This window comes from Somniosus microcephalus, chromosome 6, assembly GCF_052327205.1.
Source record: "Somniosus microcephalus isolate GS21.2 chromosome 6, FLI_Smic_1.0, whole genome shotgun sequence".
Taxonomy (NCBI): domain Eukaryota; kingdom Metazoa; phylum Chordata; class Chondrichthyes; order Squaliformes; family Somniosidae; genus Somniosus; species Somniosus microcephalus.
The window spans coordinates 193,127,526-193,149,202 of record NC_140992.1 but is presented as its reverse complement, the minus strand read 5'-3'; the positions used below and the strand labels follow the sequence as shown (position 1 = coordinate 193,149,202).

Sequence of the window (21,677 nt, the reverse complement as noted above, 5' to 3'; positions counted from 1 at the left end):
CTTTTAATCTAAAAACACCATGCAGTTGTGGTCGGTTGTTACCACAGTATGTTAAAAGTTTTAGTCATGGGGGCGATTTTGCTAATGGGGGCGGGTTGGAGGTGGGACTGCTGCTTGTCGGGTCGTTGTCCCGCCTCCATCGACTTGTGGCCAACCCACGCTATTTTCCCTTGATTGACCTTGTTAAGCCCGCCCAGCGGGCTTAGCAGGCCAATTAAGGGGAAGCTGGTTACAGAGAACGTCAGCGTATGATGTTTCATCTGTCAATTTTTTGACAGATGACTCGTCATTGGTTGACAGCTCTGTGAAGCTGTCAAACACTGACATTCTATGTTGTTTGATGAGTCCTTTTATTCAAGACTCATCGAACCTCTTTCTTTAGCAGAAATTAGATGGTTGTTGCATTGGAGAATGCAGCAGCCATCTGTCATCTCTGCCGGTGAGATGCGAGACTCTCCGCATCCCCAACTGTTGAAACCTACAGGAAGAAACAAAGGTAAGTAAACATTTTCTATCACTTTCCACTCAGCTCACACACTTACCTTTCCACACTTGGACCCATCACTTGCCTTCATAGCACACTTTTGCACCCCTCTGATCCCCGCAGATCCACTGCTCGCCTCAGTGACCCTGGCAGGGTTCCCTGACGTTGGGAAGCCTGTGCCTCTCCTGGAAAAATGGGGATAATCCTCTTAAATGCCTGTTAACTACCTGTTAGCAGGCAGTTAAGTGGCTGTAATCCCCTTCCCGCCTCCAGGAGACAGGACCTGGTGCGGGTCGGCTACCCGCCTCCTGGGAAGATGGCACTGAGGTGGGCTGGGGGCAGGATGGGCACCCACCCCCAGATTCTGCCATTTTTACGACAATCCCGCCTCCATACCCGCCTCCCCAGGGCTGGCAAGATCGCGCCCATAGAGTCATTACGGCACAGAAGGAGGCAATTCAGCCCATCGAGTCCATGCCGGTTCTCTGTAGAGCAATCCAGTCAGCCCCATTCCCCCGCTCTATCTCGTAGCCCTGCAAGTTTATTTCCCTCAAGTGCCTATCCAATTTCCTTTTGAATTCATTGATTGTCTCCGCTTCCATCACCCTCGTCGGCAGCGAGTTCCAGGTCATTACCACTCGCTGTGTAAAAAAGTTCTTCCTCACATTCCCCTGTATCTCTTGCCCAAAACCTTAAATCTGTGTCCCCTAGTCCTTGTATTATCATCTAATAATGGGAACAGCCTTTCTCTGTCTACCTTATCCAAACCCGTCATAATCTTGTACACCTCTATCAAATCTCCCCTCAACCTCCTTGACTCCAAGGAGAACAATCCCAGCTTCTCCAACCCAACCTTGTAGCTAAAATCCCTCATCCCTAGAACCATTCTGGTTAATCTCCTCTGCACCCTCTCAAGGACCTTCACATCCTTCATAAAGTGTGGTGACCAGAACTGCACGCAATACTCTAGTTGTGGCCTAATCAGAGCTTTATAAAGGTTCAGCATAACTTCCCTGCTTTTGTACTCAATACCTCTATTTATGAAGCCCAAGATCCCATATGCTTTGCTAACTACTCTCTCAATATGTCCTGCCACCTTCAACAGTCTATGCACATGAACCCCCAGGTCCCTCTGTCCCTGCACACTCTTTAGAATTGTACCATTAAGTCTGTATTGCCTCTCCCTATCCCTTCTGCCAAAATGCATCACCTCGCACTTCTCTATTAAATTCCATCTGCCCATTCTGCTAGCCTATCTATGTCCTGTTGCAGTCAATTGGTATTATCCTCACTGTTTGCCACCCCTCCAAGTTTGGTATCATCGGCAAATTTTGAAATTTTACTCTGTATTCCAATATCCAAGTCATTTCAAAAAAGCAGTGGTCCTAGCACTGACCCTTGGGGAACACCACTGACTACCATCCTCCAGTCTGAAAAACATCCATTTACCACGACTCGCTGTTTTCTGTCCTTAAGCCAATTTCTTATCCAAGCTGACCCTGACCCTCCTATTCCATGAGCCTCAATTTTGTTAACCAACCTTTTCTGTGGTACTTTGTCAAATGCTTTCTTAAAATCCATATAGACAACATCTACTGCATTCCCTTCATCAACCTTCACTGTTATTTCATCAAAAAATTCAATTAGATTAGTCAAACACGATCTGCCTTTTACAAATCCATGCTGGTGCTCCTTAATGAACTTAAACCTCTCCAAGTGCCTTTTTTCCCTGAATATTGTTTCTAAAACCTTACCCACCACTAATGTTAAACTGACCGGCCTATAGTTACTAGGATTGTCCTTGCACCCTTTCTTGAACAAGGGTGTCAAATTTGACACTTCCCAATCCCCTGGCACCTCCCCCGTATCTAGGGAAGATTATGGCAAGCCCTTTCGCTATCTACACTCCCACTTCCCTTAGCAATCTGGAATGCAAGCCATCCGGCCCACTCTAAGCATATCCAGCCTTTCCAGTACATCCTGCCTATCAATTTTCACCCCATCCATTACCTCTACCATCTCTGCTTCTACTGAAATTTTGTCAGCATCCTCTTCCTTAGTAAACACTGATACAAAGTACTCATTAATTATTCTAGCTTTGCCTGCACCTCTATGCATATATCACCTTATTTGTCCCTAATAGGCCTCCCCCCGCCTCTTACTACCCACTTACTATTTACATGTCGGTAGAAGATTTTTGGATTCCCTTTTATGTTTTATACTGCTACTTCGTATGGCTGATGTAGATGTAGAGCAACAACTATAATTTTACATTTAGGTGGTTAAGCCAGATAATTGCATCAAGAGTAGCAGAGTGTATTGCTGTGATGCCTCCTTCGCATTTGTGAATCGAGCATTGAGTCATTACATGTTCCATGGTCTGTTCTGGGTGACCACAGTCACACACTGAAAAATTGTTTTTAATTCTCCATTTGTGCATCAAGTATCTCCATCTGCCATGGTTTGTGCGGATGCGATTTAGGGTTGCCCATAAGCTTTGCAGAAGATCGAAGCCAGGGATCTTCCACATCGGATCTTTCACGAGGTGTTTGTTTGTGGCTTCTTGTGAACTCCATTCGGCTTTCCGAGCATCATCAGGGTTGAAGTCGCGTTGTCGAAGGTTAAGTGCGTGGGTCCAAAAGGGCTTGCGTGACTTCAAGCGCTGGTGAGGGACATTGTTGAGATCCTGGCGGATTGGGAGACTTTGGTTTTCCACGATTCAATGGACTTCCTGGAGGGTTGCGGCAAATGGATGGGGGGACCAACGTGCGACAGCACAGGGTGTTGGGGTCAACTTGAGGGGTCCAGTGATGCACCGCATTGCAGTGCTAAGTTGGATATCAACAAGTCAAGTGTGGCTACTTTTGGTCCAGTACTCAGCTACAGAGTACACAAGGGCCACCGCTGATATCCGGAGTAGTAGTAAGCCAAAAATTGGAATATCAGATTGGATTAGGACAGATTTTAGAAAGATGAGGAGCGAGCTAGCTGAGGTGAAATGGAAGGAGATATTGGAACACAGGACTGTAGAGTAACAGTGGGATGTTTTTAAAAAAGGTAATTGCAGAGGTACAGAATAAATATAGTCCATTTAAAAAAGGAAGGAAACTACTAATAATTTTAGTATGCCCTGGGATAAATGAAGAGATTAGAAATCATTTTAAAATTGAAGAGGGCCTAAAAGGAATATAATAATGAAAAAATCTAAAGGAAATTAAAAGAAGAGGTTAAGAGTGGAATAACGAAAGCTAAGAGGGAGTCCTGGGGGAAAAATTCAAAAGGAACAGTGAAGTATTTTTACAAGTATATCAGTAAAAAGAATTGTTAAATGCAAGGTTGGACCCCTGAGAGGAGAGGATTGTCAATTTGTAGATAATGATCAAAAAATGGCAGAGATATTTAATAAGTACATTGCATGGTCTTTGCTAAAGAGAGCATATCAGAGAGGAGGTGAATCCTGAAGTGGTTAAGAGTGAGATGAGCGATATTAGCCTTGGTAATTATATTTCAGGGTTCTATTGAGCATGGATGTGTGCTAGAGGACTGGAAAGAGAGATTGGGAGCAACCAGGAACAGCAGCAATTAACTGTGCAGAAACTGTGTTAAACAGAGACAGAACATAAAGCATGGACTGAAAGGTGACAATTTGAACCATCAAGCCTGCTCCCTCCACAGACTCTACACAACCTATCCCAGCCAGCCCATCCACACGCCTAAAGAAAGGCTCTGCAAGTTTGTCTCTTCTCTTCCCCCTATTTAATATCTAACACTGTGCAAGCTATTGTAATACAAACTGAGAAATCACTGAACAAGACATGTGCAGCAAGCAAGGACAAAATGAAAACTGACACAACAAAAAGTATTGTGAGAATGCATAAAGGACAGAATATAAAAGAGTAGATTAGAAACCAATGGAGATGAATAAAGAACAAACAAATAAACAGAGTACAAGATTAAAATGAGAAAAGGAAAAGAAAATTGAAAACGATTAAGTGACTGAGGGTTTCAATGTAGCTAAATTTTTAAATCAATAGTTTTGGCTATCATTATTTTTTCTGTCAGCATCCCTGGTTGTCTGGTTGATTTCCAGCATCCGCAGTATTTTGCTATTTGTGTTCCCTGGTTGTCTGGTTGTGCGGTTTAGATTAACCCATTACTTTCAGTCCATAAGCAGACTTTTCACTTTCATTGGTCACAGAGATGGCAAGTTTGGAAAATGGAAATTACACATTGGAGTAGGGACTACCCTTCTGAGGTTGGATTCTCGCTGTGGAGAATGTAGAGGGTGCTTTATCTTGACCTAACCTGTGATACACCAGGCCCAGGCATGCTTGGTGGGGTAGTACTGTAGGGAGCTTTGCCCTGCATCTAATCTATGCTGTATGTGACTTGGGAGCACTTACAACAGAATGAGTGTAGAAAGTGGAAAAGTCTTAATTCTCCAGAACAGGCACATTACACATTGTACTAGTTACAAGCACTTGCCTCACATGCATACTATAATCTTTTGACCACCCTCCCCAAAACTATAGAATTGAAAAGTTGAGGGAGCTGGAGAATATACTGCATGTACAAAAGCCGAATGCCTCCAAATAGTGTACGAAAACTATTCAGGGAGTTGATGCTACTTGTTTGGAGAATTGATACTGCTTGTTAAGAGATTATTAATCTCTTGACAGTAATGTGATCCATAACCAGAGGCTGGTGCAGCCCTAAGGAAAATATGAATCAGTTTCCGCTGCCTTTATTCAAATCTATATATTCTCTCAGTACAGCAGCTTTGAAATGTTGTAATGATAACACTCTGTGCTCTCCAGCTTGCAAGAGTGGCCAGATGGCATGTACACCGTACTAATCCAGTGCTACTGTAAATATGTGTCTGCCTTCAATTAACTAAAATGGGCTTTAATTGTAAATCAACAGTACAGTGGAGGAAGCAGTACCCTGCACTACATTTGTGAGCCTTGCAGCAGTCTGCTCAAGGTTTGAATTGTTAGAAGAAATGCACCTTGGTCAGGGATCGGTGAGCAAGTCGTCTCGCTGCTTTTGTTGTATCCGTGTGTTAATGGAGACACGGAATGCAGGAGTTGGTTTAACAGGTGTTTACTGAACAAAGTCTGGAGGTGAACTGAAAGATACAAGACACTATACAGGCTTATATAGCCCGAGTGGCCACTACCGGCATTACAGTACACAGGGGCTCTTAAAGGCACATACACCACAATTCCTCCCCTTTTAGACAACCAGCACATAACATTTTAAGTAATCATTAATTAACATGTTTACAAGAACAATAATCTACACATTTGCTGCAGTTAATCAATTATAAGTCAGTCTCTCTGGAGGCTTCCTGACTCGGTCCGGATAACGCCTCGGTGGTGTAGTAGTTTTTGGTGTAGTAGGTTCTTTTGGCAAGGTCGATTCGGCTTGAATGCTAGTGTCGGGTTCATCTGGTTCCAGTATCACCGGATCGGAGGTAGATACTATGGGTATCTCTGCTTCATCATTAGGCGTATAGAGTTGTGGTGTAGGTTGCCCCTTTTCGGATGACTCTATGATCTGGTCAGCATGGCGCCTTATTATGCTTTCTCCAATGTCCACGGTATACATCAGCGGTCCTAGTCGTGTGCAAATAGTTCCAGGCTGCCATTTCTCGGTACGGTAGTCCCGGGCCAAAACTTGTTGACCTATCTGGAAGGTTCTAGTTGGCCTTTCATTCATGCCTTGAAATTACCGGTTCTCCACGTCCCTTCGGATGTTTGGCTTGATCAAATCCAGCCGGCATCTTAGGCTTCTATTGAAAAACATCATGGCGGGAGTTTGGTTTATAACCACATGTGTTGCATTCCTGTATGCAAACAAGAAGTTATCTACCTTATGCTGTAGATTTATGCCTTCATTACTCATGGCCTTTATGGCCTTCTTGACGGTCTGGACAAACCTTTCAGCCAATCCATTGGTGGCGGGATGGTATGGGGCGGACGTGTAGTGCTTAACCCCATTGTTTTTTAAGAACTTCCTGAATTCTTCGGACACAAATTGCGGTCCATTATCAGAACAGATCTGTTCAGGCAGCCCATTCCTGGCAAATATGGTCCTTAATACTGTGATGGTTTTTTCCGTGGTGGTGGAGGACATCTTTATTACCTCCGGCCACTTGGAGTGTGCATCAACCGCGATTAAGAACATTGAGTCCATAAATGGACCAGCAAAGTCGATGTGTACCCTTTGCCATGGAGATGAGGGCCACTCCCATGGATGTAGAGGGGCTTGTGGCGGGGCGTTTTGGACCTTCTGGCATCCTAGACAGCTCTTGGTCATTTCTTCGATGTCTCCATCGATACCTGGCCACCACACAAACGCTCTGGCTAGGTTCTTCATTTTCACTCCACCCAGATGCCCCTCGTGAAGCTCCTTTAGCACTTTATCCTGGAGTTTGGGTGGAATCACCACTCTGGATCCACACATCAAGGTTCCTCAGCACACTGACAGCTGTTCTCTTCTTTGCGAGAATGCTGGCAACAGTGGTTCGCCATGTGCTGGCCATCCCTTCACCGTTAAATCGTAGACTCGTGAGAGAGTCAGGTCATTTCTCGTTTCCTTTTCAATGGTAGAATTTGTTACTGGTAGACATTCCACTATGGTTGAGTGGAACATCTCCACTGGGTCCACTGTAGGTGCCTCTTCTACCGTTGGCAACGGTAGGCGCGATAAACCGTCAGCATTCCCATGATGTTTTGATCCTTTGTATTCTATGTCATATTGGTGTGCCCCTAGGAAAAGGGACCACCTCTGTAGCCTTTGCGCTGTCATAATGGGAACGCCCTTTTTAGGGTTGAATGTGGAGACGAGGGGTTGATGGTCAGTCAACAAGGTAAATTTTTGTCCGTGTAGGTAATGGTTGAATTTCTTCACTCCCCATACCAGGCTGAGTGCTTCCCTGTCGATCTGGGCATAGTTATGCTCAGCTGAGTTCAATGAGCGTGACGCAAAAGCTATCGGCCGCTCCGAGCCATCAGGGAATCTATGCGATAATACCGCTCCTACGCCGTAAGGGGATGCATCACACACCAGTCTGATTGGCAGTGATGGGTTGTAATGAGCCAAAACTTCCTTGGACGTGATCAAGCCTTTGCATTTATGGAAGGCACGTTTACAGTCTTCGCTCCATTTCCAAATTACTCCCGTTTGTAGCAGTTCATTAAGAGGGTGCAGAACAGTTGACAAGTTTGGTAAAAATTTATGATAGTAATTTATCAATCCCAGGAATTACCTTAATTGTGAGACATTTTCAGGTGCTGGGGCTTTTATGACCGCTTCAATTTTTTCAGGTGACTTATGCAACCCTTCCTCGTTAATTATGTGGCCACAATATGATATTTGTTTCTGGAAAAATTCGCACTTGGGGCGATTTACTCGTAGGCCCCGTTCTCTCAGCCTAGTGAGCACCTGCTCCAAATTGGCAAGGTGCTCGTTGTCGTTTTCTCCTGTTACAAGGATGCCGTCTAGGTAGCATTGAGTCCCCGGAATCCCTTGGAGGACTTGCTCCATAGCTCTTTGCCAGATAGCTGGAGCTGATGCTACTCTGAAAACTAGTCGATTGTACTGGTACAGGCCTTTGTTTGTGTTTATCGTGAGATACTTTTTAGAGGCCTCTTCAACCTCCATCTGTAGATATGCCTGTGCCAAGTCAATTTTGGTGAAACGTTTCCCTCCGGATAGTGAGGCGAAAATATCTTCTATCCTCGGAAGAGGATACTGTACCGTGTGAAGGACCGGGTTTACAGTCACCTTGAAGTCCCCACAAATGCGAATTTTTCTCTGTTCTTCAGATTTATCATTATTCAACGTTTTCTTCATGACCGGGACGATGGGTGTTGCCCACTCGCTCCAATCTATCTTGGATAACACGCCTGCCTTTTCCAAATTCTCCAGCTCTGCCGCGACTGCTGGACGAATTGCGTATGGCACCGGCCTTGCTTTAAAAAACTTGTGAATTGCCGCATCTTCCACTTTTATTGAGGCGGTGACGCCTTTCAAGGTTCCTAGTTCCTGTTGAAACACTTCTTTGGCGTTGGCCAAGATGTCTTTTAATCGTTCAGGTATGATGTCATCATCAGTTTTTTTCCTTACTGGTCACCGTCAGTGCCTGAATGGAGTGCCAGTCTAAACGTATCTTCCTGATCCATTCACGTCCCAACAGCGGTGGACCACCATCTTGCAGAACGTATAAATACAACTTCTGTATTTCCTTGCCGTTGTATACGACAGGCACCCTTATTTTCCCTCTGGGGTATACTTTCTGCCCCGTATATGTTTTCAAGATAATGGATGTGTCTTTCAAAGGTATATGCGGAAATAGCCGCTCGTAATCCCGTCGACTTATGACGGTCAGAGCTGATCCTGTATCTAGCTCCATTTTAACTGGGGACCCCGCTATCGTGAGGGTAACCCAAATGGTCTGGTAATCTTCTTTGGCAATTACATTATGTAATTTGAGACAGCTTAGTCTCTTGTTTCCGGAGTCGCTATCGCTCTTGTCTTCGGAGCTACTGTCCGTCATCATTTGTATCTTTCTGTACTTTTCCTTATTGATTTTTTTTCTGTCAGTGGATTTTTTTGTTTCCAGATCGGCATACACGTGCAATGTGTCCCATCTTTCCGCATTGCCTGCATGCTTTGTCCTTGAACCAGCCGTCCCTCTGGTCATGGGTGGATCTGCCGCAGCGATAACATCTCTCTCAACCCTGTGTCATTTCATGGGTGCCGAAGTCCTGTGGCTTTTGCTGTATCTCTGCAGCTCCTCTTGCTGCTGCTTCGTATGATACAGCCACACTGAAAGCCTTGTCCAGTGTCAAATCTTTCTCAGAAAGTAGCCTTTTCTGTGTTCCTTCACTTAGGAGACCGCAGACAAATTTGTCTCGAAGAGAATCTGCCAGTCCTGCCCCGAATTGGCAGTGCTTTGACAGCTTCCTTAATTCGGTGAGGTAATCAGCGTTACTTTCATTCTTGTGCTGATTCCTCCTGAAGAATTTGAATCGTTCCGCTATCAGCAGCAGTGTTGGGTTTAAGTGCTCCTGTAGGGTATCAACAATCTCCTTAAAATTCTTGTCCATCGGTTTGGCTGGAGTGATTACGTTTCGTAACAGCCCGTATGTCCTTGCGCCCATTAGATTTAGAAGTACCGATGCCTTTTTATCATCCTCTATTTCATTCGCTGTGCAATATACCTCCACTCTTTCCACATATGTGGTCCAATCCTCTATATCATTATCGAAAGCAGTAATATTGCCAGTCTTAGGCATCCTGAAAAAAAATGGCGCCTCCCGCGCTTTCCTTTCTTCCCTGCCGAGAAAAAATGGCACCTCCCGCGCTTTCCCGCCGCTGCCGCTGCTGACAACGCTGTTCTCCGCGGTTTTTATTTACACAGGTATTTTTAATAGTTGGAGACTCATTCCCGCCGGACTCTCTGGGACTTTTCCCTCCCTCTGCTTGGTCCGAACGCCGACCTGCTTTGCAGCGCCGGCTGTCTCTCGAGTGCTCCACCCTCCGTCTCTGTTTGCCTCCGCCTTCGCTGCTCGGCCCCGCTGCAGAGCCAGCCGATCGAGCCCCAGCCCGCCGCCCAGGAAGGATTATTGCAGTACCTGCCACCAGCCCGAATAGCTGGTGAAACCACAGTTTTTTTTTTTCTTTGACCTTCGTCTGAGGAATCGATCTCCTTGAGGTGCTGCCGAATTGCAGGTAAGTCCGTTTCCAATTCGTCGCCACTGTTGTATCCGTGTGTTAATGGAGACACGGAATGCAGGAGTTGGTTTAATAGGTGTTTACTGAACAAAGTCTGGAGGTGAACTAAAAGATACAAGACACTATACAGGCTTATATAGCCCGAGTGGCCACTACCGGCATTACAGTACACAGGGGCTCTTAAAGGCACATACACCACAGCTTTCTCAGCCAGTGATTGGTGTGAGGCATGGGGAGGCGGAGGTAGGTCACTCAGTGGCCTTTTTGCAGGGGATTACTGCAGGGCACAGGGCAGATGATCATCTGATGGGGATTGGTGTGCTCCAATGTGAGACCTAAACATGGAATGGGGAGAAAAAGAGTGCCAACCATGTGAAGACATTTTTGCAAATTCTAATGCATAAGATCTTCACGTAGTTGCCCTGGACCCGTCTTTATAAACCAGTATCTTGCAATTTTGTTTAAAGTCACTACAAAGCAGAAGGAATTACTCTGTGGTTTGTTGGTGTTTTATTTACTACAGTACAATCACACACACTCCTTTTAAAAGGAATTTCAAGCAGCGTTTCTAACCTGTTTGTTGATGAGTGCAATATTCTATTCAGTGCCTGCACCATGCGGAGAAAATATGTTGATAACACTGCACCTGGTTCCTGTACCTTCTCCTTTCTGTACTGGGCAACAACCTCGCAGGGGCTAACGGCAATTAGCCTGCAGTTTACTGTTTATACACTATTATTTGAAGAGTCTGAATTCAAGGCACAGGTGCACAAAATCTTACTGTGGTTAGAAATTTAAATTTGCTATGTATCCAGTCCCTTTTTATGCATTGATATTTGTTCCTGTTTTGCAGGACACATAAATAAACCTGTCAGAAATGCACTATTTCTAATGTCTGAAAGTAGATAACGTTACAGAGCAAATGTTAAAAATGGAAAAGAACATGGGATGAAAAGTAAAGTATCTCCTGAGAAAGTGATCTGGCAGTTTTAGAACAGAGGAGACAGCAACAGAAAATATGGTTATTGCTTAGGGTTAATGGATTTCATTTTTATTCTTTCGTTTCCCCTTTTCCCTTCACCTTATTGCATTGACTCCTTACTGGGCTATGATTCTTTGAGCACTGGCAGCCCTCCAGTACTTTGCTAGAGTACAGTCTTCATATGTGAGCCTAGGCAGTGAACGTTGACTGGCTATTTGACTGTGGAGGGCATTGTATCTAAACAAAATCCTGTCCTTGGCTGCAGGCACAGCATTTTCCAGTAGGAGTTACTAGACAGAAGTGTGGAGAATGAACCCTGACTGATCCCTTTTCCCCTCCTCCTGAGCCTAGGGTCATTTGTAACCAATCGTAGCACTCTGGCTAAGATCATATAACAGCACAGACCGTGGATCAAACCTGGGGCCTTCTGACCTCTATAGCTTGGCAACACACTATGTGGTGCATCTACTCACTAACCAACATAGGGAATGGAAATTAATTTCTTTATATTCAGACAACTAGCGTTCGAATGTTTGAGATGGGGTCCGTGCCCATGATAGGTTCCCCTGGTTGACTTGTCCTCTGATTTTTTTTTTAAATTCTCCCTGGAAGGAAGCATTCACGACACTCATGCCACCTTTCCCACATAGTGTGCCAAGATAACGGTATTGCTGTCAAGAATTGTGAAGGTACACAGTGGCCACACTTCATTCACATTTGTCATGTTCCTTTTTCCAACAAATCCTCTTTCACCCCCTTCCATTGATACTTCTTTGGAATGTGTGTGTGTTGTCTCTCTCTTTCTTTCCAGTAGTCGGATTTATATTGCAGGAAAGCTGGTCTGTTGTACCTCCTGTATATGAGTAAATAAGAGCCATCTGGGAGCTAAGCAGCCAAAGCACTTTTGACAAATCCTTAAAAACTATACATAGATAATTAAATGACATTCCAAACTTGAAAACCTGATTAGTTAAATAAAATACAATAGCGATGGCAGGGCAGATGATGTGTTGCAGCTGTAACATGTGGTAGCTGGTGGACCTCAGTGTGATCCACAGCGACCACATTTGCAGTAAGTGTCTGCAGCTCGAGGAACTTCGGCTCAAAGTTGATGAGCTGGAGTCCGAGCTTCGGACACTGCAATGCATCAGGGAGGGGGGGGAGTTACCTGGACACTTTGATCCAGGAGGCAGTCACACTTCTTAGGATAAATACTTCACATTTGGTCTGTGGTCAGGGACAGGAGGGTGTGACTACGAGTGAGGCAGGTATGGGAATCCAGAAGGTAGCATTGGAGGAGACTCAGCCCTTGCACTTGTCCAACAAGTACGAAGTTCTTGCAGCCTGTGTGGACGAGAGCAGGGACTGCAGGGAGGATGAGCAAATTGACCACAGCACCATGGTTCAGGGGGCCATTCAAGTTTGGGGAGTAAAATGAAATGATGTAGTGGTAGGGAACAGTATAGTTAGGGGGATAGATACTGTTCTCTGCAGCCGAGAGCATGAGTCCTGAAGGCTGTGTTGTCTGCCCGGCACCAGGGTTAAGGACATCTCCTCAGGGCTGGAGAGGAACTTGGACTGGGAGGGGAAACATCCAGTTGTCGTGGTCCACGTAGTTACCAACGACATAGGTAGGACTAAGAAAGAGGTTCTGCTGAAGGAGTATGAGCAGCTAGGGGCCAAATTAAAAAGCAGAACGACAAAGGTAATAATCTCTGGATTACTATCTGAGCCACGAGCAAATTGGCATAGGGTCAATAAGATCAGAGAGTTGAATGCGTGGCTCAAAGATTGGTGTGGGAGAAATGGGTTTCAATTCCTGGGGCACTGGCACCAGTACTGGGCAACGAGGGAGCTGTTCCGTTGGGATGGGCTTCACTTGAACCATGCTGGGACCAGTGTCCTGGCGAATTGAATAGCTAGGGCGGTAGATAAGGCTTTAAACTAAATAGTGGGGGGGAGGGTTCAGGCGAAGGGGAATTTAGAAAGTCAAAGAGAAAGGAAAAGGCAATAGTGCAGGGTAGCAATAGTGTAGGGGGTTTCTCTTGCTTGCTCTGGTCTCCTGCCAGGCTTCTTGCAATAATTACCCTTGAGTGGTTCGACCCACTCTTCCCTACGGTTCTAGACCTTGGACTTAGGTGCAGGGAACTATAGTGCAGAGAAAACTCAATAGACCAGGTTGAATAGCACGAAATGGATGCTTTTATTAAACAGTTTGCAGCATTATAAAATACATGTCATAAGCACAGATTAAAGCTACTACAAGCATGCACACATCTATGAACTTAACTCTATGGAAATGGGGAACACACGGCACATCGTAAAAGGGGTGACACATTACAACTACCCTTAACCCCCTCCCCTAGACCTAACTAAGTTTCGACTTGAGGAACTCGGGATCATGCTCACCACTTTCAGAATTGCGAAAAGGGGTTCGCAGCCTTTTTGGCACAGCTTTCCGTCGTCACGTGGATTTGGAAACTTCTGGCGCAGCTTGTTTTCCTCTTGGTTCTCCCGCGATGAGGCTGCCATTACAGCCTTGGTGAGCGCTCGCCACGGATGAATCCGTTACCGACGTGATGTTGAAGCACTGAATGCACCTGTGAGAATCCGTTACCGATGGGATGTTGAGGCACTGGAGTGCTGGGCCCGGAGTGTCCTTTTTCTCCGGCCTGGATCGTCGTTTTTCCCGAGGGTGTCTTCTCCTTCGGCCTGGGTCGTCGATGATCTCCCGACAAAAGTACCCGGGCCACCCTCGTCGTCTTCCCGTCGTGGCCGAGCCTTGCCTGGCCGAACACCGACCACGTTCCGAAACCGAAGTGCTGCCTTAACCGAAGAGTCTGTCCCGAAGCGTTGAAGAAATGAAAACCGAAGTGAAGCTACTGATGGACCTTTCAATCCACAGTTATACCTTTTTGGGACATTCTTATCTCCCGCCAAATCATAGTCCTGTCTTTGTAATATTTTTGGCGGGCAGAATTCTCTGCGGGGGCGTTTTGTCTTCGTAACGGGAGCTGGTGATAGCTTAACTGGCCTTCCTGGGCCGATAATGTCTTTGCTTTGTCACCGTAACTTGGTTTGTATATTGATCGGTCTGGAGATTGCCCTTGATGGCTGTTAAACGGCTTTTCTTTGTACAGTAAATGGGTTTAAGTGTTCGTTCAATTGTCCGCCCATTTCTTGATGGGCCTCATCCTGCTACCCAAAACTGTCCTGTACTTATAATCTAATTAATATGTATGCTCAGTTCCCTGAGTTTCGGTTTCCCGAAACTGGTTTTCGCGGGCTTAATGTCCTCAATCCACAAGCCTGTCTGACTTGCAGTAACAGAAATTCAAATGGTCCCAGAAGCTGGTCACGAGGTCTGGCGGCCATTTTGTGTGCCCTTTTATCAAAGGCTTCTTTGTACAAGCTTCTTTTGGTCAATAAAACTGTCTTATTAACCCTATTTTACTGCGTGATTATTAATGAAAATTTCGAATCTTACAATAGGGGTAATGTTAACCAGAGTGTGACAGGAAGAGACAGAGCGTACAAACATAAGAGTGCACCAGCAAATAGTCACTACGGAAAAATGGTAAAAGGAAAAAATTAAAGGCTCTTTATCTGAATGCACGCAGCGTTCGTAACAAGATGGATGAGTTGACGGCACAAATAGAAATAAATGGGTATAATCTGATAGCCATTATAGAGACATGGTTGCAAGGTGACCAAGGCTGGGAACTGAATATTCAGGGATATTTGACATTTTGGAAGGATAGGCAGAAAGGAAAAGGAGGTGGGATAGCTCTGTTAATAAAGGATGAGATCAGTGCAGTGATGAGAAATGATATTGGCTCAGAAGATCAAGATATAGAATCAGTTTGGGTAGAGATAAGAAATAGTAAGGGAAAGAAGTCACTGGTGGGAGTAGTCTATTGGCCCCCTAACAGTAGCTACACTGTAGGACAGAGTATAAATCAAGAAATAATGAGGGCTTGTAAGAAAGGTACTGCAATAATCATGGGTGATTTTAATCATCTTATAGATTGGACAAATTAAATTGGCAAGGGTAGCCTTGAAGACGAGCTCATAGTGTATTCAGGATGGTTTCTTAGAACAATACATTGTGGAACCAACCAGGAAGAAGGTTATTTTAGATCTGGTAATGTGTAATGAGACAGGATTAATTAATGATCTCGTAGTAAAGGATCCTCTAGGGAAGAGTGATCATAGCATGATAGAATTTCAAATTCAGTTTGAGGGTGAGAAACTTGGGTCTGAAACTAGTGTCCTAAACTTAAATAAAGGCAATTACAAAGGTATGAAGACAGAGTTGGCTAAAGTGGACTGGGAAAATAGATTAAAGGGTAAGATGGTAGATAAGCAGTGGCAGACATTTAAGGAGATATTTCATAACTCTCAGCAAAGGTTTATTCCAGTGAGAAAGAAAGACTCTACGAGAAGGATGAACCATCCGTGGCTAACTAAGGAAGTTAAGGAGGGTATCAAATTGAAAGAAAAGGCATACAATGTTGCGAAGATTAGTGGTAGGCCAGAGGATTTGGAAATTTTTAGAAATCAGCAAAGGATGACTAAAAAAAATAATAGAGGGAGAAGATAGATTCTGAGAGTAAACTAGCAAAAAGTATAAAAACAGACAGTAAGCTTCTACAGGTATATTAAAAGGAAGAGAGTAGCTAAAGCAAATGTTGGTCCCTTAGAGGATGAGACTGGGGAATTAATAATGGGAAATGGGGAAATGGCACAGATTTTGAACAAATATTTTGTATCAATCTTCACGGTAGAAGGCACAAAACATCCCAATAATAATTGATAATCAAGGGGCTATAGGGAGGGAGGAACTTAAAACAATCACCATCACTAGAGAAAATGTACGAGGCAAACTAATGGGACTAAAGGCTGACAAGTCCCTGGACCTGATGGCCTGCATCCTAGGGTCTTAAAAGAAGTGACTGCAGAGATAATGGATGCGTTGGTTGTAATCTACCAAAATTCCCTGGATTCTGGAGAGGTCCCAGTGGATTGGAAAACCGCAAATATAACGCCCCTATTCAAGAAAGGAGGGAGACAGAAAGCAGGAAACTATAGGCCAGTTAGCCTAACATCTGCCATTGGGAAAATGCTGGAATCCATTATTAAGGAGGTAATAGCAGGACATTTAGAAAATCATAATACAATCAAGCAGAATAAACATGGTTTTATGAAAGGGAAATCATGTTTGACAAATTTACTAGAGTTCTTTGAGGTTGTAACGAGCAGGGTAGATAAAGGGGAACCAGTAGATGTAGTGTATTTGGATTCCCAGAAGGCATTCGATAAGGTGCCACAAAAAGGTGAGATAAAAGCTCACGGGGTCGGGGGTAATATATTAACATGGATAGAAGATTGGCTAACTAACAGAAAACAGGGAGTCGGGATAAATGGGTCATTTTCAGGTTGACAAACTGTAACTAGTGGGATGCCACAGTGATCAGTGCTGGGGCCTCAACTATTTGCAATCTATATTAATGACTTCGATGAAGGGACCGAGTGTACTGTAGCCAAATTTGCTGCTGATAGGTGGGAAAGCAAGTTGTGAGGAGGACACAGAGTCTGCAAAAGGATATAGATAGGTTAATGAGTGGGCAAAAATTTGGCAGATGGACTATAATGTGGGAAAATGTGAGGCTATCCACTTTGGTAGGAAGAATACAAAAGCAAATTATTATTTAAATGGAGAGAGACTACAAAATGCTGCGGTACAGAGGGATCTGGGGGTCCCCGTACATGAAACACAAAACGTTAGCATGCAGGTACTTCTTAGGCAGTCCCTCGGAACCGAGGATGACTTGCTTCCACATTAAAAATGAGTTCACAGGTGACTGATGAGTCCAATGCGGGACCTACAGTCTCTCACAGGTGGGACAGACGGTGGTTGAAGGGGCGGGTGGATGGGGTGCTTGGGTTGACGTGCGCTGCCTGCGCTTGGCTTCCACTTGCTCCCGGTGAAGAGACTCGAGGTGTTCAGCGCCTTCCCGGATGCTTCTCCTCCACTTTGTGCAGTCTTGGGCCAGGGATTCCCAGGTGTCGGTGGGGATGTTACACTTTTTCAAGGAGGCTTTGAGGGTGTCCTTGAAGCGTTTCCTCTGCCCACCTGGGGCTCTCTTGCCGTGCCGGAGCTCCGAGTGGAGCGCTTGTTTTGGGAGTCTTGTATCGGGCATGCGGACAATGTGACCCGTCCATCGGAGCTGATTGAGCGTGGTCAGAGCTTCGATGCTGGGGATGTTGGCCTGAGCAAGAACACTGACGTTGGTGCGCCTATCCTGCCAATGGATTTGCAGGATCTTGCGGAGGCAGCATTGGTGGTACCTCTCCAGTGCTTTGAGGTGCCTGCTGTACATGGTCCATGTCTCTGAGGCATTCAGCAGGGCAGGTATCACTGCTGCCCTGTAGACCATGAGCTTAGTGCCCGGTTTGAGGTCCTGGTCTTCAAACACTCTTCCTCAGGCGACCGAAGGCTGCACTGGCACACTGAAGGCGGTGTTGGACTTCGTCGTCGACGTCTGCCCTTGTTGACCGTAAGCTCCCGAGGTATGGAAAGTGGTCCACGTTGTCCAAGGCCTTGTCGTGGATTTTGATAATCGGGGGGCAGCACTGTGTGGCGGGGGCAGGTTGGTAGAGGACCTTTGTCTTACGGATGTTTAGTGTAAGGCCCATGCTCTCGTATGCTTCGGTGAAGGTGTTTACGATGGTTTGGAGTTCGACCTCTGAGTGAGCGCAGACGCAAGCATCGTCTGCATACTGTAATTCGATGACCGAGGATGGGACGACCTTGGATCTGGACTGGAGGCGACGGAGGTTGAACAGTTTCCCTTTTTTTCTGTAAATTAGCTCCACTCCAGTGGGGAGCTTACTGAGGGTGAGATGGAGCATTGCAGCAAGGAAGATTGAGAAGAGCACTGGTGCGATGACACAGCCTTGCTTGACCCCGGCTCGTACGTGAATTGGGTCTGTGGTGGAACCGTTGGTCAGGATCACGGCTTGCATGTCGTCGTGAAGCAGGCGGAGGATAGTGACAAACTTTTGAGGGCAGCCGAATTTGAGGAGGACACTCCATAATCCCTCACGGTTGACAGTGTCGAAGGCCTTTGTGAGATCAAAGAAGGCCATGTACAGTGGTTGGTGCTGTTCCCTGCATTTCTCTTGTAATTGACGTGCGGTGAAGATCATGTCCATTGTGCCCCTTAGTGGGCGGAATCTGCATTGCGACCCTGGGAGGAGCTCATCGGCCACTGGGAGAAGGCGATTGAGGAGGATTCTTGCGATGACTTTCCCTGTGGCAGATAGCAGGGAAACTCCTCTAATTACCGCAATCGGACTTGTCACCTTTCTTGAAGATGGTCACAATTACGGCGTCTGAGATCCCCTGGCATGCTTTCCTCCTTCCAGATAAGAGAAATGAGTTCAGCAAGTAATTAGGAAGGCAAATGGAATGTTGGCCTTTATTGCAAGGGGGATGGAGTATAAAAGTAGGGAAGTCTTGCTACAACTGTACAGGGCGCTGGTGAGACCACATCTGGAGTACTGCGTGCAGTTTTGGTCTCCTTATTTAAGGAGGGATATACTTGCATTGGAGGCAGTTCAGGGAAGGTTCACTAGGTTGATTCCTGAGATGAAGGGGTTGTCTTATGAAGAAAGGCTGAGCAGGTTGGGCCTATACTCATTGGAGTTTAGAAGAATGAGAGGCAATCTTATTGAAACATATAAGATTCTTAGGGGACTTAACAGGGTAGATGCTGAGAGGATGTTTTCCCCTCGTGGGGGACTCTAGAACTAGGGGTCATAGTTTAGATGAGGAGGAATTTCTTCTCTGAGGATCGTGAATCTTTGGAATTCTCTACCCCAGAGAGCTGTGGAGGCTGAGTCATTGAATATATTCAAGGTGGAGATAGACAGATATTTGAGCTACAGGGGAGCCAAGGGTTATGCAGAGCGGGCGGGAAAGTGGAGTTCAGATCAGATCAGATCTGCCATGATCTTATTGAATGGCGGAGCAAGCTCATGGGCCAAATAGCCTACTCCTGCTCCTATTTCCTATGTTCTATTTCTGCTAATGGGTTGGAATTTGGATTCACACTAGATAATTTGATTGAAATCTCTCACCCTGGAGACTAAAACACCTTTAGCTGTTGGAGGGAGAGAGTGATTCCATCAGAATGATACGGGGAGACCTGGAAATAAACCAGAAGAATGGAGCATTTATAAATTTACAAAGGAGTGAATGAAACCAGGATCGGTGCAATGTTTTGTGTAAATCGCCTAAATTATAACTTTTTGGACATTTTATCTCAGCAAATTGCAGCACAGATACACTGAGCCCACAGTGATGGCATGCTGTCCAGTAGTGAAAGAATGCAGCAAGTGAAAGAAACGGAATACAATCAAGCAGAGTCAACATGGTTTTATGAAAGGGAAATCGTGTTTGACAGATTTACTAGAGTTTGTTGAGGATATAATGAGCAGGATGGATAAAGGGGAACCAGTAGATGTAGTGTATTTGGATTTCAAGAAGGTATTCGATAAAGTGCCACATAAAAGGTTACTGCAGTGTTACCAGCAGCAAAAATTCCAGCTTCTAAGCAGAACATTTTTTTTTAGTAAATTGTCAAAATGCTGAGTATTGATTTTTATCTTTTTTTTAAATAAAAACCAGATTGAGTTTACCTTCGTTTCTCCTCTTCTGCTCAAAGCCTAGGTTTCTCAATTAAAAAAAAAATACATTAATAAGAACTTGAAGGTCAAACTGTTAAGGTGTGAAATTGGTCTTCACCAGTAGATGTCAGTGGAAAAGAAATCGGCCTTGGTGCAAAACCGGCTGCCGATTCGCTATAAGCCTGTTTCACACTGCTGGCGCAGACCAATCTTACCCCCTTGGTTTCCCAGCATTGTCTTGTTCATGCAGTAGCCTGGATTCAGGTTAGGTTTACAAACTGCAGCTAAACCTTTTAAGTCTATATTTTGACTTGTCCCAGTGCTTTGATTCTTAACCAGATTTTTAATGTGAAACATTGCTACCCACTTATATGGTAAGGAGATTGAGATGTTGACCATAAGTATGACATGAGCCGTCCTGAAGATAGTTACACACCAAATATACTTATAATTAACTTAACCATTCTTTTAACAAAAATTACAGTAATTACTAGTCCCTTTAATCAGCTTAAGTATGTTCGGTTAAGGGTGTTTTCAAAGGCACGTTTCAGATTTGCCTCCACAATTATTGGAGACAAACCTCTTCAGCAGACACACTAATTCAACTCTGGCAAAATGTTTTTCCTGCTGTGTAGTTCGATCGGTCTGCAGGCTTAAAAATAAAATATGGCAGGATTTCTCAGACACACACCCACACGGCAATGATTCAGCTGGAAGGAAGAGACATAAGCAAGGCCATCAGGAAAGTGTTTAATTGTGCTCCTGCGCATCGATTTTTGTTTGAAAGCTAGGGGGTGGGTGGCTGAGCAACAGCAGGCAGGAGGGGGGCTGAGGAGCAGCGGGCAGGATGGGGGGGCGGAAGCTGAGGAGCAGCGGGCAAGATGGGTGGGGCAGGGACTGAGGAACAGGGGGAGCAGGGGCTGAGGAGCAGCGGACAGGATGGCGGGGGGGAGAGGTCTGAGGAGCAGTGGGCAAGATGGGTGGGGCAGGGACTGAGGAGTGGGGGGGGAGGGCTGAGGAGCAGCGGGCAGGATGAGGTGGGGACTGAGGAGCAGCGGGCAGGATGAGGTGGGGACTGGGGAACAGCAGGCCAGGCCACAGCAGTGATCTCGCCATCGAAAAAGGCAGTCACAGACAGACCTGTCTGCCAAGAGAGGACAGGATATGCTCTCACTGCAGTCAGGGAGTGGTGGAGACAGAGATGCACTTCCTCACAGCTTGTGGAAACTGTCAGGACATAAGGGGGAATTTCTACCCAAAATTCATAAAAATATGCCCTGAATTCAAAAATTTGAATGAAGACCAAAAACTCCCATACCTATTAGGGGAACAGAGAAATTGCGTAACCTTAGCAGCAAACTATGTTACAGCTTGCCATAAGCAGAGGGACAACCACTAAACCTAAGAAAAGATTCTATGCAAATTATATGAGTGTATATTTATACACACAGGGATATATCTGTTTATACACTGTATGGATAGATCTGTGTTTATGTGTTCAACCATAAATGTTTTTTCGGTGCTTTAACATAAGAACATAAGAAGTAGGAGCAGGAGTAGGCCAATCGGCCCCTCGAGCCTGCTCCACCATTCAATAAGATCATGGCTGATCTGATCCTAACCTCAAATCTTCTATCACTCTCCATCCCACCCGAACCCATGTGATCTCCCGGGAGAGGCGAAAAACCAGATAAAAAACCCAATGGCCAATTTGGGAGAAAAAATCTGGGAAATTCCTCTCCGACCCATCTAGGCGATCGAAACTCTTCCAGG

The 21,677-nt window shown here is 45.3% G+C and overlaps 1 protein-coding gene across 2 annotated transcripts in view; it reads left to right on the top strand.

Annotated features, from left to right (window-relative positions):
- Window positions 1-21,677, top strand: part of LOC147116298 (uncharacterized) — a 313,953-nt gene that overhangs the window by 109,951 nt on the left and 182,325 nt on the right. The window lies entirely within an intron of this gene.